This window comes from Aulonocara stuartgranti (genome assembly GCF_965226115.1).
Source record: "Aulonocara stuartgranti genome assembly, chromosome: 13".
NCBI lineage: Eukaryota > Metazoa > Chordata > Actinopteri > Cichliformes > Cichlidae > Aulonocara > Aulonocara stuartgranti.
Window position 1 is genome coordinate 20466937 of NC_138949.1, and position 17041 is coordinate 20483977.

Consider the following 17041-nt stretch of genomic DNA (forward strand, 5'->3'; position numbering starts at 1 on the left):
CTGACTTCTATGACTTCTAAAACTGTCTTGTTTTACTAGAACATTTTGTGTCCTGTCATTCATGAAGATATTACTTTGACACATGACCCACTTAAGTCACTGCAGGTGTCTATGATACCATTACATATAATTTTGCAGTAGCTCAACTTTTTCTCACTATACACACATCACATAAAACATGAACAAATTAATACTAATAACTGTCCATTGAAAGTACTAAATCATATGATTCTATATTTTTACAGGCAGGCAGGCAGACAGACTGATAGCATGTGTTGTACTTACAATTTGCACAGCATTTAAAATTATAGTATTTTTTTTTTTAGTAAAACTGGATTTAAAATAATTATCATATGTAACTGTACAGTATTTCAGCAAAGACAGAGAGAACCTGGCTTATTTACTAAATCAAAGATGAGGCGAAGCTTAGTCTTGATACAGTGTCAGATATCTGTATAACACTGTGTTATGAATCATTTAAGAGGTCAAGAAATGCTACTGCATGGCAAAAAAGAGACCACAGTCTGACATCTTTATTTGCATGACAAGTAAGGACAGTGACTTGTTACATACAAAATCTCAACATCACTGTGACATAATCCACATGTTTTATTCATTGGGGAGCTTACTGTGAGATTTGTGGATTGGCTCCATGTTGAGCCATTTAGCACTAATTCTCCCTGAAATATCTGTTATTGTTTGTGCTTTAACAACGATACCAGATTATTTAAATCCGTTGGCTAATGGATCTGTCAGACTACACAAATGGATTTTAATTAGATTAAACATCTCTTCGCAGTCATGGCCAGACTACTGATTGAACCTGACAGATTGAGTTATTATGATTAAGCTTGGTGTTTATGGACAAATGATTCCAGCCTACCTAAAAATCAATAAAGGACACCTCAAGGACCATTTTCACGAGAAGTAGCTTGTATTGCATAATAAGGTTTCTCCAGCATCTACGTGGTGATTAATTATGTTCAATACTGCTGTTGAGCTCAGTCATTTAGTTTGTGTAGAGAAGCATAAGCTGCTTTAATTCCTGTCTCAGAGTCAAATATGTTTTTTAATCCCCAATAACATTCCCACCTGCACATCACAAATCTTGCGGCTGTAGTATAACATGAAGCACCTCATTGATTAAACAGTTTTAGTCACACAGTCAGTATAGAGCCTTTGCTGAAGGATTCCACAGCTTCCCCCTTGTGCTATTTTGAGAGACAATCTTTTGGTATGCAAGGAATCATGGAGGGAAAACACCTGACATGTCACATTACTTCATTATTTGACTCTATGTCAGTGCTACAATGCTTCTTTTATTTTGTACAGGAATTCTTGCGTTTTGGCCTGTATTTGTATAGCACTTTACTTAGTCCCTATGGACCCCAAAGCGCTTTATACTACATTCATTCATCCACCCATTCACACACTAGTGATGGCAAGCTACATTGAGCCGGGGCTCGAACCGGCAACCTTCCAATTACAAGACGAACTGCCAACTCTTGAGCCACGATCGCCCCACGATCGCCTATTCCACTGACAAATTATGTTTGTGGTTCTTGTTACAAATAGCAAAATAGTATGCTAATTATAAATACTCAAAGCCATTAATTCATCCATCCACCCATCTATCTGTTCAGCCAGCTATCCTTCCATTCATACATTTTCTGGTGTAGCCTACAAAACTGTGTCTATAAAATGTATATCTCGTTACAAGAAATGAGAACCATGCTCATTTGGTTTTACATAAGTACCCACCCCTCCCTCATATTCACTATCCCCTACCACCAGGCACTACTTTAACTCAGTGGGTGACCATCTTCCACATGGTTAGAATACAGCAGCCCAGGTTTCAGTCTGATCTGCAGCTCTTTGCTGCGTGTCTTCTCCCTCTCTTTCTCCCCTATTTCCTGTCTACCTTCACTTTTACACTATCTAATAAAGGCAAAAATGACAATAAAACAACAACAAAAAAATCCTAAAAAGAGGTGGGACCACCACCCCAGTCTGCTAATCCAGGCTCTGGACCTTCAGCCATGTTGCAGATGCTTCTCAGCTAGGAAAACAACATCGAGAATCTCAGGCTAAATCTCACCCACCCCAGGGGCTTTGACACAGGCAGCACTTTTTTAAACACTGCCCTGGTAATGGGCAAGTCGCCCTCAGACTCTGTTTCCTTTGCAGAAATCCCACAAGCTGGGCCAAGCTTGAGAAAACTCTATCTTCAGCTTGATGGCTCCCTTCACCTCTGGTGTCTACCATCTGTTTTGGGGGTTACCATTATAACAGCTCCATGCAACAACCACAACAACAGAAGTGAAGAGCAGCTTTATTTGGACTCAGTGTCCCCAGCCTTTGTGTGAATGTTGTTGAAGTTCTGCTGGAGGTGGGAGCTGAAGATCTCCCAGGTGACTTTTACTTTCACTGTGAGCCCAACCTAGGGACTCAGGCAGTTAGAGCCTGTAAGTCTTGCATTTCAAGAAAATAAACTTTTTTCAATTGATTATACGTTTCAGTTGAAATTTTACAGCCCTCAAGTACTGTGAGCAGTTACTTAGTCACAAATTCTATTGTACTCTAAATGGGACATTAATCTATAAAATGAATATCAGGATTTAATGAATATGACTTAAAATTGGAGATTGAGATCATAAACCCAATTGGATAGAGTTATGAATCAATTTCATAGACTTGTTTACAATTTAGACTGAAACCTGAGAAGTCACTGGAAATAATTGAAAGCAATTTCTCTGTTCAGTCTTTTCAGTCTTTTCAGAAACATAGTAACAAATATAAGTATGTCATATGATTTTTTAACAAAAAACTACAAATAGTTTGTTTGTTTAAAAAAAAAAGGCCAGAAATTAAAATCAATCTATTTAAAAAATAAACTTATAATAAAGATCTAGTGCACTAAAAATAACTGTTATAAGAGAAGTTCTCTTTAGCACTATCCTTTTCACACTTGTGCTTTAAATCACACAGTGAGACATTTATTAACAGAGTTGCTGTTTATGGGCTGTATAATAATTACATGCATTGTAACTAATAGTTGTAACATAAAACCATAATAGGGTGAAGAAAACTTTTATGGGTAATGATAAGCAGAAGTTAAATTGACATTAAACAAATTCTTTGCTTTCATGGTTGTTTAGCTTTGAGTAAAAATATGTTCAAACTCAAATTTATAGCCCAGGTTTGTGGATCACTATTTACAACTCTAAATAATCTAGATACAGAGATTTGCACCACCAACACTTATGCAAACACAATACAAGACAAAACATTGCAAGCATTTGTTGGATTTGGTATTATGTAAAACTGTTGGTGGTCTTTGTAGTTATTTTTAAAAGCATTTTAGTGATCAGTAACACAAGAAAAGCCCAGTAAAAAGCAATCATGGGTGCTGTTCTTGTTGTTCAAAGCATGTTTTCCATTCATTTTCTGTTTCTTTTGGTCATTTTAAGTGTTCACGCTAAGGGGCCTGGGTTCAAATCCCATCTGGGACCTTTCATGCCATGTCTGCATGTGTTTTCTTTAGCTGTGCAGCTACTTCTCCCACATTCTAAAAAGATGCATGGGATCAGATTAATTGGGGATTTTAAAATTGACTGTGAATGGAAGCATGAATGGTTTCCGTACCTATGTGTTGGCTCTATGATAAACTGGCAGCCAATGTTCCCTCTAATTTTTCATGTGTCTGAGCGAACACACAAACTCCCTGAGCGGTCCCTTGGACCACTGTGAGCAACAACAGACGTGTGCACTGTAGTCACGCCAGCATCGAATCCATCCAAGTTACATGGTTTATTAAAATAAGAAAATTACAGCATTTACATTTATGTTAGACAACTTTTAATTAACTGCTTTAGCCCACTTACAATGAAAATTGTAAGTGAAAATTTAAAAAAAAATCTTGTTCATGACCTCTCCAACTCCAGTTTTGAAAACAAAACTTTTTATTCATTTATTTATTATAAAGCTCTGACTTGTATTATGAGTATGAGTCTGTGGTCTGGAAGAGAGTCCTGTAACTCTGTCTGCAAAATATAGTTTGTAATGACCAGTGTTGGGCAATTAATTATATAGTTACTTCTTAAAAAAAGTTACTGAGTTTTGAAAACAAAGTTTTTTGCAGCTGTTTACCTAAAAATGCTGCCATGGCATTTTTTTTAACAAACATTTCAAAAATATTAACTGAACAATCAGCTGTTCTTCATCAAACTTGATGCCGCACAAATTATTTGTGCCACTCCAAAAAATAAATTCTGTCCACTATGAGATAAAGGAGAACAACAGCCTGATACCTGCAGGCCTGACAACAGGAGATGTATCACTCCTGTAACACCTGTAACATTCAGCAGTCACCTCATTGTTCTGACACACACAACTAAACTATTGACTACACTACACACTAACTACACAAAATTTGCCCTAAACGTTGCAAATCTCTCACATCTCAAAACACCGCCGTCACTCCTAAAACTCCCGTTTCTTAACAACTAAATACCATGTTGCCATATCATTTTTTTTTGATTGGTCGATATGGTACATTTTTCCATATCGACCATTTTTTTCATATCGGAAAGGGTGGGGGTGTTTTGGTTTTGGTTTTGCTCACACGCGGAGAGTGCTTTCGAGCGTTTTCCTTATAAAACGCCGTTTTTACCGTTTCTTCCTGCAGTAAATATAAACAACGATAGTATTCAGGAAGAAAACCAAACATTGCATATATTTTTATCATAACGTGGCATATCAACACAATTTAAAAACTGGTATAAAGTCCACACTTTTTCCATCAATTGTTCCGTCTGTCCTGCTCACATCTCCAACGGTTCTACACGTTGTCATTAAAGTGGCTTCACTCCACATCAGCCACGCCGCTTTGCTAGCTAAAACACCGGTGATTGACTGGACTATGGGATAAGCTGGCATCGTTCTAATCCCATATGGGAGCAGCCAGTCACTTACTGACTAACACTGCAAAACAGAATTGTTGAAGTTTTAATTTTAATTTCAATTCAGGTTAGATTTTTTTTGTGCGCAACGCAGATTTTCTGTGCGCAGAGACCGTGCCAGCAGTGCACAATTGCGCACGCGCGCAGCCTAACACTTAGAGGGAACATTGCTGGCATCATGTTCAAGTTGTAGTTTACCTCTTGCCCCCCAGACCCTCTATGCCCCTGAATGAATTTCAAGTGTATTTCAAGTGCTTTTGTGTTGCTTTGTTCCTTTTTTCCTTTGCATTGCTTTCTGGTTTTCATGGATCTGTTGATATTCACTTTACTTTTTTGTATAATTGTTTGATTGGCTTTGGGTCTGTTTATGGTTGGACTAATACTAACTAGCCAACAATATATCACTTACTAATTTTGATAGCAGACACCAGTGGTAGTTTTGCTAACTTTGAATTTAAATAGTCTTTTACGGAGGAGTTGTTTTTTCTGCTTGTCGTATTTATTTTCTCCCGTTTTTGCAGGTGAATTTTGACCTCAGCTTTCCTTCTCTATTTAGGCCTAATCTTCTTTATCTTTGCAGGATATTCAAGAGTTGTGTGAAGAAAACACTATAAATGCTGATGAAATCTGCATGCAGATTTCCAGATCAGGGCTTATATGGGATCAGTGTAAGATAAGCTGAGAAAAGTCTTGGGCATGTAGGCATTGTTATACTATGCAATCTCGCATGCAGATTCAGCACTTACATCTAATACACTTGATACTGAGGGTGTTTTCACTCTGCTTATGAGATTTACGGAAAAGACAGGAACAAATTGCAACTGATCTATCTATCCAGCCCTGCCAGATAGAGACATACTATGCAGATTGTCAAGACTTAGGGGCAGTGCATGCTAAAAAATATCTCTTCTTATTCCTTCTTTTTCAAACATAAAATGAAAAATTTTAAAAAGCACATTTACACAAGTCTGTGAAGTCTCATTTAATCCCTTTTATATAAGCCCAGAGACAATAAAAGGTCAGTGTTAAGGATACTGAACTCATGCTTTGTTGACTCTGGCTGTAATACAACATTTTTTAGGTGTCTTAAATAAGTATAAATAATAGCTATACTCTTCCTTTCAGTGGCACTATTAAAAGCTACTATTATCATTTTGAAGTAGGCTCTCCATTCCACATATTTTTGCATATTTTAATGAAGGTGATAAATAGAAATGACCCAGAAGCATTGATATTATGACCTGTGAGAGAAAAATAATAATAGTTAAGGAGAGAGTGAAAACAAATAGACTGCTTTGAAATTTGTAGATTCAGCTTTGCATAAAAACTGCCAGCACGTTTTGTAGCTGGGATTTCTGAGATCCCAAGACAGAAGTCGATTTCTGTAGGAGACTAGAATAATTCCAGTTCGGCTTTATGTACAATTTACAACGAAATAAATAAGGAATTTTTTAGCTTTTAAATTGTGTCTGATTGGGATTAGGTTTGAATTTAAGATTCAGATGCCACAAGTGAAAAGAAAGCAAAGTGTTGGATGTTTTGTTTATCAGGAGGTAAAAATTTCAGACATAACCATGAAAAATAAATGAAGAAAACAAAGAGGAAATGGAAATCAGAAATTGAGAGCTGGCCTTAAAAACAAAGGGAAGTATTGCCTTTTATCTCGGAAGCTAATTGGGTTAATTGGGAACCGGCGCAAACGGTGAGGCAGTAAAGTGAGAGCAAACGGAAGAAAAAGCAGCAGCCCTGCAGTGCGGGATATCCAGCTGGGAAAACTAGTTGTGACAGAAGCATCCTGGGGTGCACAGCTTTAACTATAGTGAGGACGTTTAGTAGGGATGAAGGAAGTTTTCGATTAATTTAATGTTACCGATATGCAGATGCTCTGATTTGATACCTGATGTTAGAATGAATCCAAATGTCAAAACCTGCACCGAATAAAACAAAAAACATCATCACTGGTACTGTGTCTCAAAATCTTCATCTTTTCAGCTCCAATTGCGTGGCCTAAATTTGTTAAAGGGCAGCACATTTGGGAATCCTGGACACTTGGACTCCAACTTTGGGTGGCGCCAGAGCGCAAGAAACGAGGAAATGGGTAAAAACCAACACAACTCATCGGGTAATCTGCCCGGATATTCGCTTTATGGCTTCAGCCGTCTCCACATTCCGTTAGGTGATGTGTGGATCTTTTCAGCGGGTGGCAGGACTTGCCACCAGTCAGGAATGGTAAACAGGCTTCGCTGAAGACCTCGTTGACCCTTTCTTCTTTTGCACAGGGAAACGTTCGCAGCTTTTGTTCATGTGCATCTGTGTTCGTGAAAGAAATACGGACAACTTTAACTGACATCGGCGCAAGAGAAAGTGAGCCACACGCATAAGTGGCAAGATTATAAGCGGAGCGTCTGCACCCGGAACCCTCCGACCCCCTTCGCTTTTTTGAAGATTAGTGGGTTGACCACGTCTGAAGGACACTAACAACCGGATTAGGTATTGTGCAGTGTAACCTACTTCTCACCACTCCTGCATCTTGTCCTCTGAAAATTTGCGCAATGACCTTTGGTGCACTTGGAATACAGCGGCTGCGCCCGTGAGGTAAGGGGATCAATTTTGGTCACTTTTGAGTTTTCTTCAGGCTGTTTGGATTCAGTATGTGAAGTTGTACAAGATGTAAAAAAAATCAGTCTCCACACATACAGTTTTTGTCTGATCCTCCGTTATAGCTTGTTACGTGTAGACGCAATCAGATTCGTTTTGAATATTTTTTGTCGAAAACATTTAAATTAATGGTGAAGGATTATTACTCATATTGTATGTTGCACAGCTTTACCCAGGCACCAGGCACGGCATTTTACAAGCTTATCACGTCAGATTACTCAAACGCTCTGTATATCCAAAGCTCAAAGCATAAGGCTAAATGTAATTTGCAGAACGTGCACCCGAGGAGAGGATCAATAGTTAAGGGATTCGCATTTTAGTCTGCATTAGTACATTCTTGGTATCATTACTAAAGATGCCTCTACCTACTCTGAAAGGAACATCAAAGATTGCGGGGTTATTTCTTCCGAGTACCACTAATGTACGGTACACGTAACACGTGCGAGTTGGATCGTGACATTTTTCCTCCCAGGAGCTAAAAGGAGGTGTGTTTGGTCTTGGGATCACCATAAAACAAGAAAACGTGCATGTCATGAGTCTGGCTTGTAGAGCTGAAAACCTCTGTATCATCAGACGGGCACTTCTTGAGCTGCATAGAGTCAATAGATACCGTCGTATGAGAGCTTAAATATTGTAATTAGTTTACTCTATAACTTAATAAAATGGATGCAGCAAAGTGTGTTCTTAGGGGCAGTGTATAGGGTTCTGTAGTATGACTGGGACTATTTCTGTATTTAGTCAGAGTACCATTTGCAAAAACTTAATGCCCAAGTCTGATACATTTCTTTATTTGATTGTGCGAAGGCTTGTTGGTGATTTAGGGATATTCCTCTGGAAGGAATGATTCGGTGAGATAAAAATGTATTGGTAGTGTGTGTACATAATCCTCCTTACTTTGAATGTCAAGAAAATGATTATCTTCTCCTCCCTGTGTATTCCAGCTTCTAGTATCTACAGGTATAGATAGTAATGCCCTAGAAGTGTGTACTGCTGCAGGATATCTTCATTAGTCTGGGGTTTGGCCTGTTCTTTCCAGAGGCACACATTTGGGAAATGAGAGATGAAGAGTAGCGTGGCTCAGGCCAGCCAGACGCTATTGATATTCTGCCCATGCCCTGCTCCATAGGCAGCCCATTGTCATGGCTCGCTCAGTGGGATAGCATCTGATGATTGAGGTGTATGGAAGAGGGTTGAAAGCTGGTTTGAAAAAGACTCTAAATGTCCATTTATTTGAACGTTAAAGGTGTGATCTCACAGTAAAGGCAAACAGTCTATGTATTTCTATCCACTGCACGAGAGTTGCATGGAAATCAGAAAAATAGCTTAGACTATTTTTTTTGATTGACAGTTTATCTTGTATAGTATTACTTGTATTACGCAGGAATTTAATAGTTAACAGATGTAATTTGATAGATCCAAAAGTCTTTCATTTCCTTTAAAGTTCTGATGCTGGCCTATAAAGCTCTGAATGGTTTAGGACCAAAATACATCAATGACCTCCTGACCCAGTATGAACCATCCAGATCCCTCAGGTCATCTGGATCCGGTCTTTTATCAGTTCCCAGAGTCAGAACCAGACACGGAGAAGCTGCATTCAGCTTTTATGCTCCTTATATCTGGAACAAACTCCCAGAAAGCCTCAGATCAGCTGAAACACTCAGTTTATTTAAATCCAGGTTGAAGACTCACCTGTTCTCAGCTGCATTTGAATAAAGCACCAAATCCACACTTTAAGCTTAAATTTCAAAACTTACATTTAACTACTGATTTTATCTACTGTTCTGATTTTATCTGTTTTGATTTTATATACTGTTTTGTTTTGTTTGTTTGTTTGTTTGTTTGTTTGTTTGTTTGTTAATTAGTTAGTTAGTTTATTTGCTTGTTTTAATCAATTTTAAATCATGCTTTTTATTTGTTCTTGTTTCTAATGTCTCTGTAAAGCACTTTGAATCACCTTGTTGTTGAATTGTGCTATACAAATAAACTTGCCTTGCCTTGCCTTGCCTTAATTCTGTCTTAGCAGGCCCAAAATATAAAATAAAAATCTTGAACAAGAGAACTGCGTGTCAGCTTTGAAATGATACAACTTCTCATCAGATACAACAATACTATGTGCATGTGGATCATACATGGACACACATGGGTCATATCTGTTATGGGTGCATGAAATTGCAATGCTCTGCAGCTTTCTGTCCAGGCTGGTGAGAGAGAGACAAGTCATCCACGGCTTTGGGAAATAAAGAAGTAACAGAGCTCAACAAAGCAGCAAGTAATGCCTGCCGGTAGTCAGTGTCAGGTAGAAATGATGGGGGGGGGATGAGTACAAACAAACAACCACAGGGGAGTAACAAAGAAATTTATCTGAGGAGATGAACAAATAAGGGTAATTTTTGAAGACTGCCATGGAAGTTGACACACAGAGGTGCAATAGCTTACGAGTTGCTGCAGTAGGAGGACTCCACTCTGAGCACAGCACAGATTCCCCTTTTGATTTTTTTCCCCTTTCGGTTTAACTATTGCATCTTTCAGATTTGTTGCTGAAATGTTAATTTATCTACATGCATACTCACAATAAATATATTTATGTTTATGCTGTGAGACTCAGTGGCCTGAATGTATAGGACTTATATCTGCATATCTATAAAAGTTTACACTGGTCAAATCTGGAAGAGATTTTTCTGTTCATTTTGAATAGGACCAGGGGGACTGTGATCTACACATTTAGAATATAACTTTTCATTATCTAAATCTTAAAGTGATGAAAATTCATAGAGACAATTTCATAGCTGCATTAGGTCGTTGTAGGGTTTGACTAACTGTTGTGGCCAGCAGCTGGAGTGGAAAGCCGTGTCCAGAACCCCATTGGAGCATGAAGGGAGAAGATGATTGCATATAAGTTATCTCCATGTTGCAGCACCAATAGTTTCCAAATTAATAACCTCATATTCGATATGAATATGAAAAACTCCCTGCACATCTATTCAGTTATTTTCCATCTCATGTTCTTTCAGTCCTCTTATCTCAAACACGGGGAACACAGAGACCTGTTCTGTTCATGGATTTCTGTCTCTCAGATAAGAACAGTTTGTTTGGTAGCAGGTTGGTTAATTGTAAATGTGTTGTATCTCTTTTTAAAAATGTTTAACAGACAGACCTCATAGCAGTTGCGAGTGCAGTCAGATTATGTATAGTAAAATCTAACCCAGTGCTGAGGGGCATTTTGATTTCTAAGCTCTAGTGCTTTCACCTTGTAAAATCTGTGAATGTATAGAGTACAGTAACTACTTCCAGGAACTGGCCTCATGAGGATGGATGGAAGGTCAGATAAGTACCGGTATGTTTAGGAATACCAAACTTTTGATTGGAATCACTGAGAATATATTGGTGTTGAAATGAAGTCCGTCCCTTCAAAAATAATGACCTCAGTGCCTTTGAGAAGTATACTGATCAACAGAGGAATAAGAGTTGTGCTGATTAGCTCCCCAGTCTGATTGTTTGAGTGTAAGCCATGTGGAACTTTTCCTCCATAAGAAACCCTCATCAGTTGTGTCTGTGAGTAATAAGGAATCTGAATAATGGTCTCCTCTCCTTATTGAATTGGCAATTGTACCACCAGTACAAAACTTTAATGGCAACTTTGAGAAGCTAAAACTGAATGTTTATAATGCTGTTGATGTCCCAGCCTGACAGGATGAAAGATGGATTACTTTCCTATTCACTTGATGCCAGTCTAATTAGCATATTCCACTATTGGTTTAACTTATTAACCTTAGGTTATCTTTAAGCAACATTTCTCTTCAGCATTTACCCTTGGAAGAAACATATAAATAGAAGAAATATATATATTTTCATTTCTCTCATGAAAACACTGTCAGCCTGAGTTTTGAGGGGGGACGTTTGACAGAGGCAGATATGCAAATTATTTTCTTGATTTTTGTGAGGGTGTTTGCAAGTGTCCGTATGCTTGCTGACTGAAATTCTATTAGGATAAATCAATATTTACCTCAGCTCAAAATAAATGTTTTTGTGAAAAGGCAAATAGACAGGAAGGAAGCAGATTACCGTACAATCACAATAGTTTGACTAAACATTTGTTTCAGCATTTGTAGGTGTAGACAGATAATATTGTCACTATGTTTTCATATCACACTTCAGTAATAGTATTTATCTTTGTTTAGTGTTCCCAGTTACAGTAGAAACAGGTTCTAGAAATACATTCTAGTGTCAGTAACATCAAATTTTGCATTTACAATTACAACCTTTTCATGAAATGCAACCTGCTTGTTTCTCTGAGTTTGGGACCAGCAGGGATTGCGCACTAGCTTGTGACACTCTGTATAAAGTTGACTTTACGATTCATCCCAGTCACAAATCAGGGACCGTTTGTTGTGAGGTGAATGCACTGTTAACCCCCTACACTAAGGGCAGTTCACTGTGCATATGGATACTTTACCTCCTGAGTAACAGATCCCAGGATGGGAGATCACCCATCATTCTATTCTCATCTTGAACACTGGCACACCACAGGGGAGCTTCCTTAGGCCCATCATCTACTCCATCTGGAATAACTAGTTCTGTAACTTAAAAAAGAGGAACAGTAACAGAATTACAGTCATTTAAAGAGTGCTTGTAAAATGGGCCTGCTGGTGGGCCCGTTGTAAATTTAAAGTAACACACCCCCCCCCCCCCCCCCTTTATTTACCTCCTGAATGGTTATCTAACTGTACATGGTGCCCAGGCCTAAGAAATGACCTGCAACAGGTGGTGAGGGCAGAACAGCATATTATCAGTGTGACTCCCTCTCTCATTGATATTCACAATAGCTGATTCCATAGGAAAGATTGTTATATTGACCACGCCCACCCTTGACATCACCTATTCTTCTCTCTGTACTATGGGAAGAGATTCAGTTCAATGAATTTCAAAAAACAAAAAAAAAAAACAAAAGAGCTATTTTAATCTATTCTATACTATGTAAACACATAATGTTGTCGGTCGCAATGGTTCAAATCACAGTAGAAAAACGGCTAATGTAATTGACATGATAAAAATACTCACTTTGGTCAATTTTTTTACTTCTTTTTAAAGACCTGCCCATTTAGGTGCAAAGTGGCAACCTCCATAAATAGAAAATGACTGTACTTTAACATCATACTGTAAAGTGCAGTCGTTATGGCAAATGTGCACTCTCTAGCATGTCCTAATGAGGAACATACTTGGGTCTTGGCTGCTTGTTTCTGTATCCGTCTTTGTGTGGTTTGTTGCCAGGGTTACATGACTTTTGGTGAAAAGCCAATAAAACAACTCTACCTGCTTCCATTGGTTCTGTTGGCAATTGTAATTGGTAATGTAAACAAACTATTCTAGGAGAAGCATCGGTTCAGATCAAGTATAAATACACCGATCATGACCACCTGCCTAATATTGTGTTGGTCCCCCTTTTGCTGCTAACTCAGCCCTGACTCATCGAGGCATGCACTTCCTTAAACCTTTGAAGGTGTGGTATCTAGCACCAAGGTGTTAGTAACAGATGCTTTAAGTCCTGTAAGTTGGGAGGTGGGGCCTGCATCAGGCAGACTTGTTTGTCCAGCACATCCCTCAGATACTCAATTGGATTGAGGTCTGGGGAATTTGAAGGCCAAGTCAACAACCAAAACTCATTGTTGTACCCCTCAAGCAATTCCTGAGCCATTTTTGCTTTGGCAGGGAACATTATCCAGCTAAAAGAGGCCGCAGCCATCAATAAAAAGGCTGTACATCAGGGGTGTCCTGCTCCAGGCCTCAAGGGTTGGTGTCTTGCAGGTTTTAGATGTCCTTGATCCAACACAGCTGATTTAAATGGCTAAATTACCTCCTCACCACGTCTTGAAGTTCTCCAGAGGCCTTGTAATGAGCTAATCATTTGATTTAGGTGTATTGACAGAGGGTGATATCTAAAACCTGCAGGACACCGGCCCTTGAGGACTGGAGTTGGGCACCACTGCTGTACGTGGTCTTCAACAGTGCTTGGATAGGTAGTACTTCTCAAAGTAACAACCACATGGAAGGTAGGACCCAAGGTTTCCCAGCAGAAGGTTGTCCAAAGCATCACACTGCCTCTTCTTGCCTTCTTTCCATCCTGGTGCTGGGTGTTCCCCAGGTAAGCACTATGCACACCCAGACATCCACGTGATGTAATAGAATACATGATTCATCAGACCAGGCCACCTTTTTCCATTGCTCTGTTGTATAGTTTTGATGCTCACATGCCCGTTGTTGGCACTTTCAGCAGTGGGCAGGGGTCAGCATGGGCAACCTCACTGATCTGACACTATAGAGTCTAATACTCATAAAACTGTGACGCACTCTGTATTCCTACACCATTTTATCAGAACCAGCACTAACAGCCTTTACTCCCCTCGTGTATCAGTGACCACTCATGATCCTGTCACTGGTTCACCAGTGTTCCTTCCTTGGACTACTTTGACAGATATCACTGCAAACCAGGAACACCCCACAAGAGCTGCAGTTTTGGAGATCTCTCACCCAGTCATCCAGCCATCACAAATTGGCTCTTGTCAGACTCTCACAAATCCTTGTGCTTACCTATTTACTCATTCTAACACAGCAACAAAATACTCCTTTGCTCCCTAAATATATCCCACCCACTAACAGGTGTCACATTGAGGAGATAAAAAGTGTCATTAACTTCATCTGTCAGTGGTCAGAATTTTATGCCTGATCTTTCTTTCAGAATATACACAATTTGAAACATCTAGACTGGAAATGTCCAACACACACACACACACACACACACACACACACACACACACACACACACACACACACACACACACACACACACAAGACAACATGCTAAAGCCAGTTAAGTATTTTATGCCTTTTTGAAGACACAGATGCATAGATATCTTTTCTTGAATGTCTATTTCAGGTCTGTAAATGCATGTAATTCCATCGAATGAAGGTTTAATCACAGATTATGGTAATTGACATGGTATAAATTAGAGACTAATATACTTCAATTTAAAATTTTCTCACCAGTCTACATGAAAAATTTGCTAAAAATACCCATATACTTATAGCATTTAAGCAGCAGATCGTGTTAAACATCACCAACCTCTCCACATAAGCTCAGCTGCTTAATTTAAATTTATTCTTATTCTCAGTCCAGTTGAATAATTGTCAGTCAGTGATGTTTTATCTATGTGTTGAAATGAAAAATTACTCTTACATTACATTATTATTGATTATTTATATGTTTAGGATTTAAAATAGTTGCATGTAAACTGCGGTATATTCTGAAGACCAAATCTACATTTATTTCAGAGATAGACATCGGTAACTTATTCAAAAGCAACGACGCAAAAATGTGCACTGTACTATTTGACTGGCTTAAAATTCAGTGCTTTGTTTGCATTCAGTAGCATCTTGCAGGAAAAAGGAGTAATGCCACTCTGTAAACTCGAGCACTGCTGGGCACAGAGGAAAATCCTCTTTGCTGTTGAGGCAAGCATCTATTTATATTTTATTCTGAGTTGTCAAGATCAGTTATATCTGATTATAGCCTCGTCTTTTAATTTGATTGTTTATAAGGTCGCCCCAGATGAGACAATTATGAAAACCTTGTCTGCATACAAAGCATTCAGTTAAGCTCACAGCAGAGCAAAAAAGACCATTGATTCTTCTAAAGTTCTTGAATAGCTTGTGAAAAAGTAATGCTGGACCCAAGTAAATTCCTCAAGGAGAATGATGGCAAAGCAGCAACCTTTAAATGTTGTTTAAATGTGCTTAAGTGCACATATTGTTGGTGAAAGTCAAAGATCATGAGGCAGATTGGTGATAGATTAGTGGCTTCTGACCTGAGATGTCTGCTTTATTTATATAACAAAAACACGAGTGAAACGAACAGAGCAGTGCCATTAGGAGCATTTTTTTTAACCAGAAGACACGCATACTGTCTTCTAAAAGCAGTGAGAATCCATTCAGTGTTTCTGTGGACAAGAATGAAATGGTCTGATATTTTTCTTCTTTCCAAGTGAGTGAGTGGTTTTCTGTTTTGAAGACACATTTAGTAAGATTCACAAAAGTCAAAACTACTCAGAGAATATTTGTGTGTACTGAAATCTTAGACGTTTTGTATCAACATCAGTTGATTTCGAAAGTTATAGGATATATAGCAATTAAAGGAAAGAAACAGACAGTGTAGCTTTAGCTTAGAATTAGTTTGTGAATATATATATATATATATATATATATATATATATGTGTGTGTGTGTGTGTGTGTGTGTGTGTGTGTGTGTGTGTGTGTGTGTGTATATGTGTATATATATGTATGTATATGTGTATATATATATGTATATGTGTATATATATACATATATGTATATGTATATATATGTATATGTATATATATCTATATATATGTGTATATGTATATGTGTGTATATATGTATATGTGTGTATATATGTATGTGTGTGTGTATATATATATGTGTGTGTATATATGTGTATATATGTATGTATATGTATATATATATGTATATGTATATATGTATATGTATATGTATATATATGTATATATATGTGTATATATATGGGCACTTTTTTGTTAACTTTTTTCTTTTTTATTGAAAGGTTAGTTCAAGCATGCTATGCTGTGCACACTCAGTGTTTACTCATTCAGCATTATAAAAATAACTCCTTGAGGTCTCTGATCTATGACTGTAAAACAATGAGCTGGAACACACATTAAATATTGAATCTGGAATAAATATTGAAGTGGTTGTTAATGTGAAAACAAAATGCATACAGTAGTTTAAAGTAATTCTCAAGTTACATATGTGGGGCGTACAGTCTTCCACAGTGGTAGATTGAGCAGGTCCCTTACTAGCCGACAAAGAGGTGAAAATAGTTCAATCAGTTGATTTTAGTACATTAATGTGCATTGCAATGCAGAGTTACTCAATAGCAAAGTTTATAAAAGTCCGAAGCTGTAATACAATACCCCTGTGAGGGAATTATGTGGCGGTCAAATTAAATTCATAGCCCTTAAGTATAAATCCTCACACAAATAAAGTCAGACAAAGTACTAAAAGAGAAAACATGAACAACGCAAGAACTAAAGCTTCAGCATTTACAGGTAATGTTAAGGTCTCTTCCGCTGGAGCTCTGAACACTTGATGTTGTATGCCATCAATGAAGGCGGAGCAGTAAATGATGTATTTCCACCTCCCTCCTTTTATGTGTGCTTTGAATTTGTGTAAAAGGAGCGGGAGAGAAGGAGGGAGTTGGATAAAGTAAGAGGAATGAAAGGAAACCCACCCAAAAAAATGATGCTTGAGTGGGGAGGAAAAGTTGCATTGACCAAGAACCAGCTTTGACTGTATACATGACAGACATACAGTAGATGTTATCCTCCTTCTT

The 17041-nt window shown here is 38.1% G+C and overlaps 2 protein-coding genes across 2 annotated transcripts in view; both read left to right on the plus strand.

The window, feature by feature from the left end:
• prokr1b (prokineticin receptor 1b) overlaps positions 1-17041 on the plus strand; it is a 121190-nt gene that overhangs the window by 44724 nt on the left and 59425 nt on the right. The window lies entirely within an intron of this gene.
• The window catches only part of LOC309720966 (protocadherin-15-like), a 223742-nt gene continuing 212739 nt past the window's right edge, over positions 6039-17041 (plus strand). The window contains exon 1 of the mRNA XM_082558238.1: positions 6039-7556. The gene's annotated coding sequence lies outside the window, so the exon portion shown is untranslated. The remainder of the gene's footprint in view (positions 7557-17041) is intronic.